The 18,002-nt window shown below is 39.9% G+C and overlaps 1 protein-coding gene and 1 long non-coding RNA gene across 2 annotated transcripts in view; one reads left to right on the forward strand and one right to left on the reverse strand.

Moving 5' to 3' along the window:
* Positions 1 to 18,002, reverse strand: part of kcnh3 (potassium voltage-gated channel, subfamily H (eag-related), member 3) — a 182,437-nt gene that overhangs the window by 134,790 nt on the left and 29,645 nt on the right. The gene's annotated exons all lie outside the window — the stretch shown is intronic.
* LOC146500337 (uncharacterized) lies at positions 4,231 to 5,186 on the forward strand. The gene is made up of 3 exons (XR_014869946.1): positions 4,231 to 4,340; positions 4,622 to 4,778; positions 4,861 to 5,186. It is a non-coding gene; the product is annotated as an uncharacterized LOC146500337 (long non-coding RNA).

Raw genomic sequence — 18,002 nt, forward strand, 5'->3', positions numbered from 1 at the left:
CTCAACCTCACGCACTAACTCAGGCTCCTTCCCCACCAGAGAGGTGACATTCCATGTCCCTATTGCCAGTCTTGGCAGCCGGGGGTCAGTCTGCCAGGGCCTCCGCTCCTGGCCGCCACCCGGCACACAATGCACCCGACCCCTATGGCGCCTCCTGCGGGTGGTGGGCCTGCGGGAGGATGGGCCCATGTCTCCTCTTCGGGCTGTGCCCGGCCGGGCCCGGCCGGGCCCCATGGACTAAGGCCCGGCCACCAGACGCTCGCCCTCGGGCACCCTCCCCGGGCCTGGCTCCAGGGCGGGGCCCCGGTAACCCTATCCCGGGCAGGGTAAACTGTTCCCTCGGTGTTTTTTTCATAGGGGTCTTCTGAATCGCTCTTTGTCTGGTCCCTCACCCAGGACCAATTTGCCATGGGAGACCCTACCAGGGGGCAAAAGCCCCCAGACAACATAGCCCCTGGGATCCCTGGGACACACAAACCCCTCCACCACGATAAGGTTGCGATTCACGGAGGAGCACAACACAATTCAATATAAATTAAAATATTAAAACAAAAAGAAGATGCACATTCTCTGTCATATGGGCCTGCATGATTTCTGAATCCTTTATCATCTGCAAATGAAAATAGTGGATGATTACTATACCTTTCTAATGTGACGTTGTTGTCCCTCACTCTCTTTCTCTCTGGCTCTGTTCCTGTGCTACTGCGAGTGTAACTAACGCCCCTCCCCCCTCTGCCCAGCGCAAAGTACAGGCCGTGCGTGCGGAGTTTAGCGGGAAAAAGGGCAAGAGAGAGGGTGAGAGAAAGAAAAAAAAAAACAAAACCTCACGGCTCCCAATAAGGAGCCTGCTCGCGTCGTTCACTTCAAAGAGTCGGCTCTAAGAGCCATTTCGTTCGCGAACGACCCATCACTAATGCAAATCATTAGCAATAAGAAAAAAAACCCCAAAAATATTTGGTGAGTCTGTTGCTATTTGAGTCAAAGTGCCAATATACTGTACATGCATAAAACCGGGAGCAAGGACACAGACTGATAGCTTACACACGGCAAGTTCCTTTATCTGCCTGCTGTGTTTGTCCCTTGAGATCTCGGAAACACGTGTTGTCATATCACCACGGCACCACCCCCAAAACAGAGGAGCGGAGGGGCAGGGGATGAGCGGGAAGACTGTGGAGCGCAAATAACGCAAAGCAGCAGCAGGTGGAGAAGCGAGAAGAAGAAGAAATTCAGAAGCACAATAGTGAGATGAAGGGAAGGAAAGAAAAAGGGACAGAGAGCCCCAACTGTTACAGTGCTATTATGTGTGGGCTGCACAGAAATGTATAAGCGTTGTGGTTGCCGGGTGGCGGCAATGTCATCTCCTGTCTGTAACAAACACGCTCCTCTTCCCTTCTTCACTTTGGATGAGCTTCAAAGCTCTTCCACCCCCATCTGGCTCGGTGTGTGCACCGTGTATGAGGCACACACGTCTCCTGTTGCTCCAAGGTAAGCACATATTTAACATTTAGGCTTAGCTTTTTCACCTTCATCTTTGCATCATCCTCTCCTATTATCCAATTTACAGTGACATGCATTTAATCCTTCTTCAACTCGAGCCGTACCTGCTGCTCTAATACTCCGAGCAGAATGGCGAGCTAAGTGGCATGTACCACTGTGGAAACTGGAAAAAGTTTTATGAAACACAGTTTGTATAAAAGTTTAAATCCTGTGTAAAATGTAACTAAATGCAGAATGGAGATTTGAAATAATTTAAAGCCAATATATAACAGAAAACACTTGAAAAAGATGGCATATCAGATGTTGTTTTAGCTGGTAAACTAGGTTTTTTCAGTGGGTGACAGCTCTGGATTGTGGGTGAGCCGGTTTAGCACTCAGACTCAAAATCCTGTTTGTATATTTTTTGTATAAACACGCAAGGCCTTCTCTGAGAAAGGCATCACCTGGATATGCATCTCTTATACCTTGTCTTAACCGCTTATCCGAGGCTACGTCCACACTAATGCGTTTTTGTTTGAAAACGCATCTTTTTCTCTCCGTTTTGGCCTCCTGTCCACACTGAGATGCCGTTTTTGGTCAAGGAAAACAGAGCTTTTTGAAAACGCTCTCCAAAGCGGATACATTTTAAAACGCCATTTTTGCATCGCAGTGTAGACTGCACAAATGGAGACTTTCAGGAACGATGAAGCATTTTAGTCATATGATGCAGTCATGTGACCGATTGAACTAAGATAGTGGGGCTGAGGGCACTATACAGCAGTTGTTTTGTTTGCTCTCAGTTTTGACAGCCCTATTAAAGATTAATATCAATGTATACATGCTCCAGATAGCTTTTCTTCAATTCCCAGTCGCCTTTTGCAACTTTGCGCTTTTGTGTTACTCGCAGCAACAACTCCACCTCATTGTTAGTCCAATTAAAAAAGAGCCAGAAAGTAAATAAACGGCAGACAGAAATGACACAGGTTGAATCGTCTTACGTTTCACGCATGCGCAGTACAGGAACGTAAGCGTTTCAGTCATTTCAGTGTGGATGAACAACCGTTCTGAATCGATTGAAAACAATAGTGTGGACACAGAGTGTTTTTAGAATTTATCCAGATCAGTGTAGACGTAGCCCAATTCAGGGTCAAAGGGAGCCTGGTGCCTATCCCAGCTAGGGCGAGAAGCAGGGTGCACACTGGATGGGCGACATTTTCATCACAAGGCTAACGCAGAGATACAGATATCCACACATTCACACCTTCAGCCACTTTAGAATCACTCATTAATCCTATTTGAGTGTGTGGGAGGAAGTCATAGACATAACGAGAACAGTCACACACAGAAAGGCCCCAGATGACCAGGAATCCATCCTCATATCCAGCCTGTCCCAGTCCCATAAGGGCAAATGGCAGGGCAAAACCTGTACAGGTTGCCAGTGTGTCACAGGGCTAACAGAGAGACATGCAACCATTCACACTCACATTCACACCTACAGGCAATTTAGAACCACCAATTAACCTAACCCTGCTAACTGCATGTCTTTGAACTGTGAGAGGAAGCCGGAGCACCCGGAGAGAACCCATGTACACACGGGGATAACACGCAAGCTCCACATAGAAAGCCCAGATGGCGAATTTGAACCCAGGACCTTCCTGCTGTGAGGCCCATCTAACATCTGAACCTCCTGCCTTTACGACCACCGTCCCTTTTACAGGCTTTTTAGCTGTAACTAGTAAAGCTGTCACTTATTCCAAGTGCTCTTTCTCAGTACTTACTCTGTTTTCTTCTCATCCCAGATTCCAGACTCGCTGCAGTTTTGCTAATTGCACTTGAGTTCAAAGCCTGTTGAAGTCACTCACCTGCCTGTTCACTTTCCCTTGTTTTATAATGAGAGACTTCATAAATATCTTTACTAAAAGACTCTGTAGCCTCACTGCCAGCCTTAGTTGCTCCCTTCAACCTGTTGAATACACACCTGTAAATATATCTGTGAAATGTGAGCAAGCTTGACAATGGCCTGACTTCATTGCCTTGCATTATGGCAAAATTCTCAGCTTCAGGATCTGAGCTGTTCTTTTGACTATTTTCAATCTACTCTAGGGCTCAAATGGTTTGCAGATCATTTCATTGTGTTTCTGTTTACATCGCACACCATGCTGCAGTGTTTCTCCAGACTGAGTTGTCATGCATTTTGTTCCCTAGTTTGAAAGAAGTCCAAATGCTTACAATGTGTCTCTCAAAAATAATCTGCAACACCACTGATTGTGTTTCACCAAACCCTGGGATAATTGCACATTCTAGTAATTCATTGTCAAACTTTCCTCAAATTCAGACACCAAACAACTTATCTGAGTCAAGGCTACCCAATCTTCTACATTCATGATTTGAATTGCTGCACCCTTAAAGACACACAATTTGCTGACAGTAGATGATAATGTCAGGTCTGACGGTGCCCTGACCGGCCACCTGTGTGTATGTGTGTGTTTGTTCTCCTCTCTCTTGTTACGGCCCTGGGCCTTGGAGGGAGTGAGACTGCCATGACTTGTGTGTGATTGGTTACTGGGAGACCCGTGCCAACCCTCTCTTATGCAGAATGAAGTGTGCCAGACCACACGGACGATTGGCTGCCCGGGGATCCCGTGATGCTCCAAGAGGCAATCAGTGGCTGATCGTGCCCACCTGTGGCTACAAAAGGCTGGAGGTCCTTCACTCAGTGGCTGCTGCTTAGGATTGAACATGCAGTTTGCCCTTTGTGCCTCCCTCTTTGGTCTTTGTTGAACTTGTTCATATTGCTGAACTTTGTCAAGCCTTGGTGCATGCTTGAACTTAGACTGATTAGAGTTTTGAGCTGCTAGCTGGCTGTGAGTAGAATTTTGTGATGCTGGCTTGCCTTAGTTAACCCTTAGCTTTTACTCTTGACTGTTTTTTTTTCTTTATGTAATAATTGTTTGCCCAGTGGTCTGTTGAACAGCCCTGTCGGTTTTCTGTTCAAAGTTTGAAATTAAAACCTTTTTCTTTACTCAGTTTTGTGTTGGGGGCTTGTGTATGTTACTCCTTCCCTGACGCCTAGCAGAGGGGGTCGTAACACACTCACTCTGTCTTTCCTCTCCGGCCCCGCTGCAATTGTTACCCGGTCGCGTAGCAACGGGAGATCTCGGACCTGGAAGTACTGCCACTCTGAGCTGTCCCACCTGCAACTGATTGCTCGCCAGCTGCTGCCAATCGGCCACCGTCGTTGGCAGAGCTATTTAATGGTGTGGCTGAGTGACAGACAGCGCTGGAGTATTGCACCAAGCCTGGTAGTGACTCAAGCTCAGCAAGGGTAAAACAAGTGGTTGATAGCGGAGGGAGGCTAACCGTGTCTGTTTTGCCTTTTCTCAGGAAGCGGATGAAACAGAGAGACGGAAGGAGAGACGTCACTGATTCACGGGAGTTGTGTGGACACACGAGGGGAGACGGGGAGAGGAGCACTGAAGGGACTTGCACTGTGGATAACTCTGGATTGGCTTCACTGTAAATAAAGACACTGTTCAACTTTAACGAGAGGTCCGCGTCTGGGTTCACTAACTCACCACCCTTAACAGATAAGGGGAAAAAAATCTCTAGTATAACCAAAACATAATCATTATAAGTGCCTCAGTCTACAGCTTTTTCTCAAAGGCTCATTAAAGGAAGAACAAAAGATTTTTTATTATTTTTATTTATTTATTTATTTATTTATTTATTTTTAACCAAAGTGAAACATGGAATTGAAAACATTACATTTATTGACTGATTCCTCCATCCGATGACATGATTGTCTCTGTGCGTGTGTTTCTGATTAAATCTTAGCACAGAGGAATAAATCAGAGCAAAAAGCTGGTGACACTCTGTGCATGTAAAACAGAGCACGGCTTCATTTACTGCTGGTTTGAGAATCTTCATAATTAATAAATCCAAGTGCTGGATTGGGACAATTGCTGACACAGTGGAGATAGCCTTTTGTTCCCGTATCTGCACTCCACTGTTCCACCACTTGGATGTTTGCTGTGTGTGTGTGTGTGCCATTTTTTTTTTTTAATTGGTGAAAACTCATTGAAACTTAAAGGGCTGATAGATCAGTGTTGGGGTACTGCGTGTTTCTGTTAGTGAGGCAGAGAAGGAAAGGATACACTGCCTCCAGTCTGTCTGCACAAACCTCTTCAATTTTCTTTGATCTTGTACCTTCACAACTGAACATCATGGATCTCTCATCCTGCCTCCTAAAAGCTCTCTCTACCTTTCTTATATGTTTACCTTATGCTCTCTCTCCCTCTCCTATCTTTCCCTTTTGTCACGTATTACCCAGAGGCTCCCAGTCTCAGCGTTCCAGGCTCATTAATCCAACAGTGAGTATTTACACTGGGCCTTTAATTATGCTAGCCTGATCTCTGCTGAAGGAATTAGCTTCAAAGTTTTGTAATGGCAGGACAAACAACTTTATCCACAACTACTGTTGTTACAACAGGTAGTGATTAATATTGTCTCCTCACTGCAAATGGTCTTGGGAGAGTTGACAGTAAGACAGAGAGCTGGACTGGACTTCTGCAGGACTTCCAATAAAAGTCTTGTTATGTGCATAGAGTAACATGCCACATCATTAATATGGAACTAAAAATTTGCATACATTTAGATTTGTATTTTTATTTATTAGCTATTTTTTGCTAATATTTTAACACTGAAACAAAATCTGTATATATCAGTTCATGCTCTTGAAATATTTATCTTTTTGTCCACTGTATCTGTCATTTTTAAAAATTCATCATGCAGAAAAACTGAGAAGTGCTGCTGAAATTGACTTCTTTACCTTGTATTAAAATATCTCAGGGATTAATATGTAGTTAAATGTCTTTACACTCACAGAAAGCAGAGTTTCACTTGAATTAAAAGATCACTAGCCAAATGTATTGACTTCAAGGCACAGAAACAACGTTTCTCACAATAAAATGGCGCCTGTGTGTTCGGCACGCCATCTATCGCTCTCCTTTATTTGTTTTGTTTTATTGTTTTAGCTAACTTTGCGTTACATGTCTGTTGTACTTTTTTCTATGATCGCCAGACATTATTATCCATCCGGATGTCTGACCGGCCTGAATGTGACAACCAAGGCTTTTTGATCTGTGTTGTTCAGCACTTTGGTCTGCCTGATGTGTTCTTAAAGTGCTATACAAATAAACAATGATGATGATAAAACTGTTACCTAAATACTTGTGCCTGCAGCAGGTGACAGTGATTAAAATCACCATCTGAAATCAGGTAAGAATCTAAACATCTTAAATACCCTAAACCTCCTCTCTGTAGGAGTCAGGAATATAACGGAGCTCTTAAAATTCACACCTTTCACTCTCTCTGTTCTTCACTCAATATCCCACATTCACATTTTTCATGTTTTTAATAATAGATGGACCCGTCAGATTTTGATGGATGGTGGTTCACTTGTGTGATTTTTATAGTTTCATAATACAATCCACGTGTATGCTTGTGTGACTGGAAGTATAATAAAACAAGTATCAATTGTGTGTTGCCCTCTAGATGTTTACTTTTATATTGACCCAGTGGATCATTAGGTGTCCAAAAACCTTGTTCATTATTTTGACCATTGATCTAGAAAATTCCAATAACCAACTGCTGTTTCCAACACTCAGAGAAAGCAAGTAGCTTTTCAGTGGTGCACCTTTTCAGGCTTAACTAATTGATGCAGTTGTGTGTGTAGCTGCTGTGCTTATGGCTGATTTGCTTGTTTGCCTAATACTGCACTTTTTAGTGTAGTATCCAGAGGCCAGCTGATGTGTTGGTCAAATGGCCAACACATTACCTCTTCAGGCAGCATGCGATCGCCTTCTGCGCCTTTTATTTGTCTCGCTTCATTTGAAAACAAAAAATCAATTTCTACACTTATGCACAATCAGGAGGCAGCATGAAGCCCCGTGGCGCTGTTACGCCACATTCAAGTGTGCTGTACAGACGTGTTGTTGTGGATATGACCAAACACGCATACAGGAACTGCATGCACAAAAGGCCAGTGTCAAAGGTTTTCTCCAACCCTGGTTTTGATTTGCTTTACAGCAGCGGCCCCCAACCTTTTTTTGTGCCACGGACCGGTTTATGTCCGACAATATTTTCACGGCCTTTAAAGTGTCGCCGATAAATACAACAAATTAAAACCAGTACCCATACCAAAAAAAGAAGATTTATTATAACACATAACACATGGGAAAAGACCCAGGGAAACCATGTTAATGAATAAAACGATAAAAAATAACGCTAAAAACTGTGAAAACCATAAATTTCACACCCGAGCCTCAACTCTCGCGAACCGGTACCAAACGACTCACGGACTGGTACCGGTCAGTGGTCCAGGGGTTGAGCAGCTTTAACAGTGTTTGCCTTCATGTTTATTATTTTGCATTGTCTGATTTCACTGTTTAATAACCAGTATCCTGTTAGTTCTTGCAACATCTAACATGACGTCTTCCCTTCATGTTTCTAGAGTTGAGTTTCAGTTTTGATTCATGCTTTGATTTTTATCCTTAGCAGATGTTTCCCTGTTTGTCTAGTCCTCCTTCCACCTTCTTTACCCTGAATAAAAGTTTTGCATTTTGTTTTTTAAATCATCCATCCTCATAGAGGGGTCATCACTTTCTCTTTTATTTATTTATTTTAGTTTGTTATTCACATTATCATCTGTGTGGTTTCTATGCCAGAGCTGATGAATGGATGCTTCATCAGTAGATACAGGCGACCACTCAGAACTACTTTGTGTTGATCTGTCATGACCTTTTTCTCTAAGACGACCCAAACCATCGCTGCAAACAAGACTCCTCACAGTGTGACTTTAATTTGTCACGTGGCTCAATATGCAAGCATCAGGTTTAAAAACAAATAAAAAATACAAGGTTAAATTTGAAAGAGTTTAAATTACTTTTGATTGTAGTCAAGCATTGTACTTGTGGCATAGCACAGTGTGTGTTAATGTATCATGCACACATTCTTGCGAAAGCATTGCTTCCTTTCAAGGTTAGAATATAAGATTTTGTCTGTTTCTTTTATCAAACACACACTTCAAAGAACACTTACATAAATGCCTGCAAGCTACTCTTACACTGGCAGGGACTTTGTATTTGTGGTTGAAGCTGCACTTCAGATGGACTGTCTGTGCATCTGAAATGAGTAAGTGTTGCAAATTGAGATGTGGCAGAATTCACACTAAAGCCTGCAGTGAGACTTTAAGCTCACAGTCAAACTGCATTAAAGGCTGATTTCTTTTTGTAAATGTACTTCACAAAATACACAAGAGCAAACATTTGAATAATATGAATGGCACTTAATGTAGACTAACGACTAATGTCACTAACACAGATTACACTGTCCATGGAGATTATGCTCTCCACGAGAAATGAGGGATTTTTTTCCGCTTGTCATTCGACAAAAAAAACAAAACCCTGGAAATCTCTTTACTCCTGTTCACCTGTTCCTTGCCACATGTTTACCCATTTCACTTTCATGTTGTTACAGACAATAACTAAAATGCTAAGTTTGAGCTTGTTTGTGTTTTGGCTAGAAGAGTTTCCCAACACTGACAAAGTTTACTGGTTCGCACAATGAGAGCTAACTATCGTCTTTATTTTGTTTCCTTGGTATCTGGTGAGAAGTGATGCCACTGTTTGGATAAGTGATTTTTGAGAAACAGGAAGCCCACAATCTGCCAGCTCTGCACAATTACAAACAGACATGTTAAAAGCCACGAACAGGCACAATGTCAGACACACACACACACACACAGCTGTCCTCAAAGCAACAACTTTAGATTGCTTTTATGTGACGCATCGGTAATTTAATAATGTGTGTTATACTTTCCCTGAATGGGCACGGTGCTGATATATTAAATATTATGTAAGGCAGTAAAATGTACTCTCATGTCTATTGACAGCAGTTTACACAGCGTGTCTACTTTCATTAGACTACTAGATTAGATTACTAGATTCAACTCAATGCTTTGTATGCTGCTAAATTCTTATGTGTAGATGCCATAAATCTGTAGGACAGAGCAGCGAAAAGGCTGGGTCTGAAACCTTGTTATGTGTTGTGCCCTTAAGGGAACACGGTGAAGGATAAGGTGACACTGCATGCTGCTGAACCAGGGGCAGATGGAGGAAATGCAGTGGACACGTCCACAGAAAGCAACAAACAGTTCAAAGTCAAAGGATCCTGCCGAGGAAAGCTGAAGATAACAAGAAGAAAAATGTGAAAAAAGGAAACAGGTCGGTAAAATGGTGATAGAGCAAGCTGTTCTATTTTTCCTCAAGTTTAAGGAGTGAATGCTAATTTAAAAACAGCTCATTTAAGCTAACATCTAATGACGTGCCATTATTTAATCATAACTGCAGCAAACTGTCCTGAGAGCTCCACAAGTTGTGCATTTTAAAATCATCATTATAACAAAACAAAACTGTCTGTGTGATGGCAAAGCAATTGAGATCAGTCCACCTGTACGTGTGTGCAATAATCTGCAATCAACAGAGCTGGAATTCCTTTGGTAGGTCAGGTCCCAGTCTTTTGTCATTTTGGGTGGGTGGGTTCCTCCTTGGTTTTTACACAGCTGACTAAACATCAAATAGAAAACTGATTAAACAGAAGTATGAGACGGTCGAGAATTTACACCAATGTCCTGTTATATTTTAGATAGCAAGGAGCAGACGGCCGAGTTTATTAAACTCCACCGAGACAACGGTGACGCTAATCAGAAGGCTAGAACGTCCCTACCCGACCTTCTGAGGACCCGGCCCACGTAGACCGCGAAGACCGGGTCCTCAGGAGGATGCAGCCCATGAATTTGGATACGACCAATGTTATGTCGTATTGATGTAGGGGTGTCAGTGCCTGTGGTATTTCTGATGATGTGGCAACTGGCAGAACTGCTATATTCTGAAGTATATATCATTATAGTATACTTTGTTAGATTGAGTCAAATGCTGCATAATGCTTCACATTTCAGAAGACAAGCCATGTTTTCACTTGTGCACTAGTAAGTTTAAAGATTTTGCATCGTTTCATTTTGCTTCCATAACATCTGCGTTCAGACACATGAAAGGAGAACCAAATGCATCGTTAGGACTTTACACGCTATTAGACATTTATGCAAATAATATCATACTGTATGTAATTCATAAATGTCGACTTCCGTAGCACCTATATGCAACAAATGTTATATTTTTATTCGATTCTGGATTATTTCCAGAGGATTTATTCATATATACTCCAAAACCTGATTTATGGAATTTGTCTTATTTTCTGGTTGTTTTTGATTGATGGAGTGATCAAAAGAGATATCCAAAATCATTTCTGTAGAAATATTTGGCTTTTTATTAAGACTGCAGTCCTATCATCCAGGGTGCTGATGTAAATTTAGGAAAAGTAAGCAAACTAGCACAAACTGTGACTGCTGACGTCTTTAAAAACAATCCTGAAACAAATAATAAAAGCATGTGTTTGATAGTAACAGGAAGCTGTGGTGCTATCTGTTGGTTAACATGCCGTTTGTTCCCTGTTCACCTGAAATGTAAAACTGAGAATGTTTTTCTTTTTCTCACTGCAGAGAAAACTGAAACAATAAAACATCATCTGAGGTTGGCTGCAGTGAACGCCTGGCAAAGCAACAAAAGCACTCAGAATTCAGTGATATTCATGCGTTCTGGCCTTGAGGCGGTCTTTGACTGTGTGTTTGTGTCCAAAAAGTAAAAAATAACCCTCGTGTTTATCCTTTTGCTTTTTTTGCCTGTCCTTTCACATTTACACTTCTGAAAGTGTCATTTTAACCTGTTAATGCAATAATTTGTTATTACACTTTAATTTGTACAAAAATGTAATTGTCCAAACATTCATGTACTAATGTGTAAAGTGTATGTTATAAAGTACAACAACAGTAATAATGAGCTTGAAAGCAGTAATCAGTTACCTCTACAAACAAATGTGTTTAAAGTCTGCTGTGCCATAATAATGTCCCCAGTTCATAAATAAAGCACATATCCAAATTCCACATATGCTGCAACCTTACAATAAACTTTAACTTACAGTTGAAGGCATTTCCTTCAATACTTCTGGACTCTAACTAATTTTTCAGTTGATGACAACAATTTTTAAAATTCATTTTGATACTTTTAAGGCTTAAAGTTATGGCCACGTTGACTCACAGATGTGATTCACAGTCATAGACTGTATTTATAAAGCTTCTTGATCTGCAAAGCCAGCACAGAAGTACCTTAAAGTGACATTCTTTCTAATGACCAGGATAGGGTAACGTGTCTGTAACACCAATGCTGTGTTGTACAAAGGTGGATATACACTATACTGTCAAAAGAATACACTCACCCATCCAGATCATTGAATTCAGGTGTTCCAATCACTTCCGTGGCCACAGGTGTATAAAATCAGGTACCTAGGCATGCAGCGTCTGCAAACATTTGTGAAAGAATGCGTTGCTCTCAGAAGCTCAGTGAACTCCAGTGTGGTATCATGATAGGATGCCACCTGTGAAACAATTCCAGTGGTGAAATTTCCTGGCTTCTAAATATTTCATAACCAGCTGGGAAGTGAAAAAGTCACAGAGGGGGGTCAGCAGATGCCGAGGCACATAGTACGCAGAGGTCGCTATATTTCTGCAGAGTTGACCACTACAGACCTCCAATGTGATACAGGCATGCCAGGCCAGAGAGCAGGGACCAAGAGGATCCTGCAGTTACACCACACACATACACACACGCAGAAAGGAGAGAGAGAGCCTACGTGGAGATCGAGAAAAACTGGCAAGGGTACCAGGAGGACTGAAGGACTATGACAATCAACTATGGATTATGGCGGAGTTGCGATCAGCCCCTTTGTTCCAGTGAAAGGAATTCTTAATGCTTCAGCATGCCAGGACATTTAAAAAAAATTCCTGTTCCAAACTTTGTGGGAACAGTTTGGGGATGGCCTCTTCCTGTTCCAACATGACTGTGTACCAGTGCACAAAGCAACGTTTGGTTTGGAAGAAGCTGACTGGCCTACACAGAGTCCTGACTTCAACCTGATAGAACACCTCTGGGACATCAGTGTCTGACCTCACAAATATGCTTGTGGAAGCATAATGCAATTCCCATAAACACACTCCTAAATCTTATGGAAAGCCTTCCCAGAAGAGTTGAAGCTGTTATAGCTGCAGAGGGTGAGCTGACATCATATTAAACCCTATGGATTAAAGTTAACATATGTTTGAAAGCAGACAAGCGAATAAGTTTGGCAGCAGGGTATAGTCCAGCTCCACCATTCACTCATCACATCTGGTCCAAAAATACCATTACCAAGATTCAAGGCCAAAAGTGAAAAACCAATAGGTGACAGAAATATTATACATGTATATTTAAATAAATAAAATTGATGTATGTCCATTTTACAGTGTTGTAATGACTACATCTTTGCTGTCCTGCATGAGGAGCTCAGATTCATTGAATCACTTTGTATTGAATTTATTTTTATTGCTTAGCCTATGAGTGGATTTAAAAATGTTGATAAATAAGACTCTGCACTGTTATGAATAAATTATTTATTGATTTGGTTTTCCAGCAAATTTTTAATTGGCTTGCTATGTATAAACATTGGTTTGAAAATTGCTACATAAATGAGTTTATTAATTTCTCGTTTTTATTAGCTCGTGATGAGTTACAGTTAATGTGATTTAAAAAAAAAAAACTCTGCAAGGGACTAAAGTTAGTCAAAATCAAGATGTTCCCTAAAAAGAAAGTAGGAACATGATAACAGACATGCTAATGAGCCATGTGGAAGCAGTAGGTGCTTGAAAATATACAGACTGACACAGTACGATCTCAATGATTACTGCTGTGTGATCAAAGCAATACAACTGCACCACTGACAGCCAGATCTAATAATTAGACAGAAACAGACAGATGGAAAGACAGGTGGATAAACAGGGCAACGGTTTGGATGGACAGACTGGCAGATGAATAGATAAACAGATGGATGGACAGCAAGGCAGACGGGATTTTATACTGCTCATAAAGGCAGAGAAAGGAATGGACAGACTGACTTATAATTAGACAAGCGGAAAGACAGACACACAGACTGGCAGACTTTGGGTAAGTTAGATATGATTAGTCGTTGCTTTGAGCTACACTGAGATGAACATACATAAGACGTCTGCACCTTACTGGTTTCTTTTCAGCAGCTGAGTTTAAAAATAATGTCCAAATATGATTATTGATGTAGAAAAAAAATAGACATCTGACTCCCTGGCAGGCTACAGCATCAGGGATTTCTTTTCCACACACACGCATCACAACCATTAGGTTAACTAATATATACAATTAACCTTTTAAAACTATTTATTTATTTATTTTGTTTCACACATGGTACAGCAGTAATTCATTTCCCATACACAACCTTCCTTTCAATTAAAGTAACACTGTTTCCATGCATGAAAAGGAGCAGGAAGAAGAATAAATTCTTATTGACACCTGCCCCCTATCTGTGACAATACAAGTAGACAACCAAAATTACACTCTGACAATATTCTGCACATAACAAAACAAAACAAACGGAACAATATACTCAACAATGAGCAATACCACTAAATATCAAACTAAAAGGATAATTTTTTCTACAATTAAATTCTGTTATTTTCAACTTCTTCATACTGGTTTATCATTTTATTCTTATAGCAGATTTTAAATTGAGAAACATTTGTACAACACTTAAGATGATCATTGAGAGAATTCCAGTTTCTTATGCCTATGACTGTTGGACACATTTGCCTTTGTGTGGTTCGAACAAACCGATGCTTAAAATAAAACTTCCTTCTGCCGTCCCCATTTTCTAAACACAATGCAAATAAACTTTGTAACTTAAGAGGTAGTGTTTTATTTTTTGCCCTAAACATAATAATTAATGTTTCTAATTTCACTATATCTTCTAGTTTTAATAATTTCGATTTTATAAACTACTGGTGTGTTCTCTATATTTAACATTATGCATAATTCGAAGCGCTCTCTTCTGTAATAAATATAATGGTTTCATATTAGTCACGTATGTATTCCCCCATACTTCAACACAATAACTCAGATAGGGTAGAAACAATGAAAAATATATTATTCTCATTGTCTTGTAATCTAATATATCTTACATTACCCATGATATAAATACTTTTAGCCAACTTTTTTTAACATGTTCAATATGAGATTTCCATGTTAACTTGTCATCCACTATTACACCCAGAAAACAGAATTCTGTCACTCTTTCAATTAATACTCCCTCTATAGATAATACTATCTCTTCCTCCTTTACACGGTTTCCGAATATCATAAACTTTGTTTTTTCCAAATTCAGCGATAACTTATTTACATCAAACCATTTTTTAATTTTTTTTCATTTCAATAACCATAATTTTAGCCAATTCTTTCAAGTTCTCTCCGGAACAATAAAAATTTGTATCGTCCACAGACAAAACAAAATTTAACATTTTTGACACATCACAAATGTCGTTTATATATAAATTAAAACGTTTTGGTCCTAAAACAGAACCTTGAGGGACCCCACATTCTATTTTCATTCTATCAGATGAATTGCCTAAACACTGCACATACTGAAACCTATTGTCTAAATAACTGCTTAACCAGTTCAATACTATTCCTCTCACACCATAAGTACTTAACTTAGAAATCAAGATGGAGTGTTGCAGAATGTCAAAAGCTTTTTTTAAATCAATGAATACCCCTATAGTATATTTATTATTATGTGTTACGTCAATAGTATTCATTTATGCTATTGCTGTTGATCTGTTCTGTCGAAATCCGTACTGACATTCACTTAACAGTTGATGTTTTTCAATGAAACTATCAAATCTTTGTTAGAGTTTTTCAAGCACTTTAGAAAACTGATAGCAATGATACTGGTCTATAATTATTAAAACTATGTCTGTCTCCTGATTTATAAAGAGGGATAACTTTTGCCACTTTCATACGGTCACCCGTATAAAATGAGAGATTAAAAATATAACAGAGAGGTTTGATTATACAATCCAAGGTCTTTTTTTACGATGACCATGTCTAACCCATTACAGTCAGTGGATGTCTTGTTTTTAGATTTTGCTACAATAGCTATGATTTCTTTTTCAGTGATTTTCCCCTAAAACATAGACTGTACCACTCTGCTATTATTTTTATGCAAATAAAAAAATGAAAGGATTGGTCAAATTATAAAGATGTTTTCAAAAAGTAAAAGGAATCACAATCATATTTGATTCTTTTTAGTTTTGACTAAGACTGTTTTATATTGTTTAGTTGATATCAGTCCATGTTCCCTAATTACAGTAAAACATTAAAATAAGAGAAGCTAATGAAAAACCAATATATTAATATGTTTTTAATATAAGGATGAACTTTCTGTTAGAAACGACTGGGGATCGTGTGGTTCTGAGAACTATGACTCAAGTGGAGTGTATTAATAAAGATACTGTTACTGTGTGAGGTGTGCATTATTCCTGCAGCTTCATCATTAAAAATTATTATTGATTACAGACGCATATGATATTATATATAAACATTTTCTATGTTTGAACTTTTTAATGGCAGTAAAAGAAAAAAAAAACGCATGAATGTTGCTCTGTGTGTCCACTGCTGAGAAAAGACAGGGAGAGATGTTTCCCTGTGTACCTGTGGGGAAGCCTGAAACACTCACTGTAAAAAACAAGCAGAGCGTTGTTTGACTGCGTATGCTCGTGTTTTCCACATTAAGTTCCTGCTCTCTCTCACTGAATTCCAGGAGCAGAGCAGGAATATGTGGGGACTCGGCTCTAAATACTGCAAGGACTAAATTACAGGACAGAGCCAAAGGTTTGGCACTGCACTCACAGCTTTCAGCCATCCAGCCATGCGAATTACACACTCGGTCTGATAACATCTTCCCTTCTTATTCCAAATAAATAAACACTCCTAGTGGCAATTATCACACACATATCAGCTGCAAAATGAGACATGCTTTTCAGCATTACATTTAGCCACAAACCTTAGTAACTCTGGGGCTTTTTTTTTGCTTGAATTTAAAATATTTGTATTAATATTTGTATTCCTGTGTTCATAGTGTTTCAGTTCCAGTTTCTTTACGGTTAAACTCTCCATTTAGTCTTTAGGTTACATTAGTTTTAGTTTTCTGTGGTTAAAGTTCTAGTTTATATTTATTGCTTGAGTTTGAGTTTATCCTGCCTCCCCCTGGTGTGCCTGTATGTTTTGCTCTGGATTTTTCCCTTTTCTCTTCTCTGGTTACCCTGGAGAAATGTATTTTAGCTTTTTGGATTTATCCTTTATCCAGTTAGTTTCAGTTGGTACAGCACCAGAGGACACCAAGCCCAGCTCCCACCACTCAGCAGGCATCATGGGAGACAACTCACCAGGGACAACCTGCATCCATTATTGGATAACAGCGAGTGATAGCACTCATTATACTGTAGCTTGCAAGTAGCTGATATTCAAGCTAAAGTATTCATTCCCCCCAACCCAGCTCTCCATCTGCTCCAGTGGTTACCCTCTGGGATACACTATACATCACTGCCTTCAAGGACAAACAGATTTTCTTTGCTACACTTCAGTCCTTGAATCTCTCTGAAACATTCATCATATATTGATCCCCTGTAACTCTGTATATAACGGTACCACATTTCCATTACTTTACCTTGTGATCATTAGTGTGAACTAAATTGATTAAATTCCATTTTTCCCATTATTTTTGACAACTTCTGGTGCTCCAGATGTTTATACAAGGAGAAGCAGTGGGTAATCTGAACTTAAATATGCAGATGAATTATACATATTGCATCATTAAGAAAATAGCGAGTGTAACTCTCTTTGAAAAGAAAAGAGCAGAAATTCTGAATAAAAACAGAGCCTTAATGTCTGAGGAATTAAATAAAAAACAAACAAATGAAAAAACTACCTCATTTTCAGGGGTTCTAACTTCTAACTATTTATTCTGCAGAAAATATACCAAATTGTTGATCTGGCTGTTCCTAATGTGATCTCCCTCATGAATTCGTTTTGCTCTTTCAACCTAATCTGAATTAAGGTTTCCTTTGATGTTGACGGGGTCACTGCAACAGTTCCAAAATTCAAATGCTACATTTGGGGTGAACTCCAGACTTTACTAGGTTATTGGTTAAGAAATTATAGAGAAGCTGTACATGGAAGAACTGATGAAGAGGAAGCTGCAGAGCTGCAGAGTCTCTAAAGCTTTCCTCCAATTTGGATGTGAATAAAGTGTAACTAAAAGTCTATGGACCTGTAACTTAAATATATTTTGGTAAACTGCACTGCCTTTAAAATTTAATATTTCAAATATTTTCATTGCTATACTTCTATTCCACTCTCTATAGCTTGGTAGATTTTATAAGAAGTACTGTATAAATCAATTTGCCGGGGAACAGCTGACAGACAGCGCAGCAGGATGTCACGGTGTGTCACTATCAT

This window comes from Neolamprologus multifasciatus, chromosome 16, assembly GCF_963576455.1.
Source record: "Neolamprologus multifasciatus chromosome 16, fNeoMul1.2, whole genome shotgun sequence".
Classification (NCBI taxonomy): Eukaryota; Metazoa; Chordata; class Actinopteri; order Cichliformes; family Cichlidae; genus Neolamprologus; species Neolamprologus multifasciatus.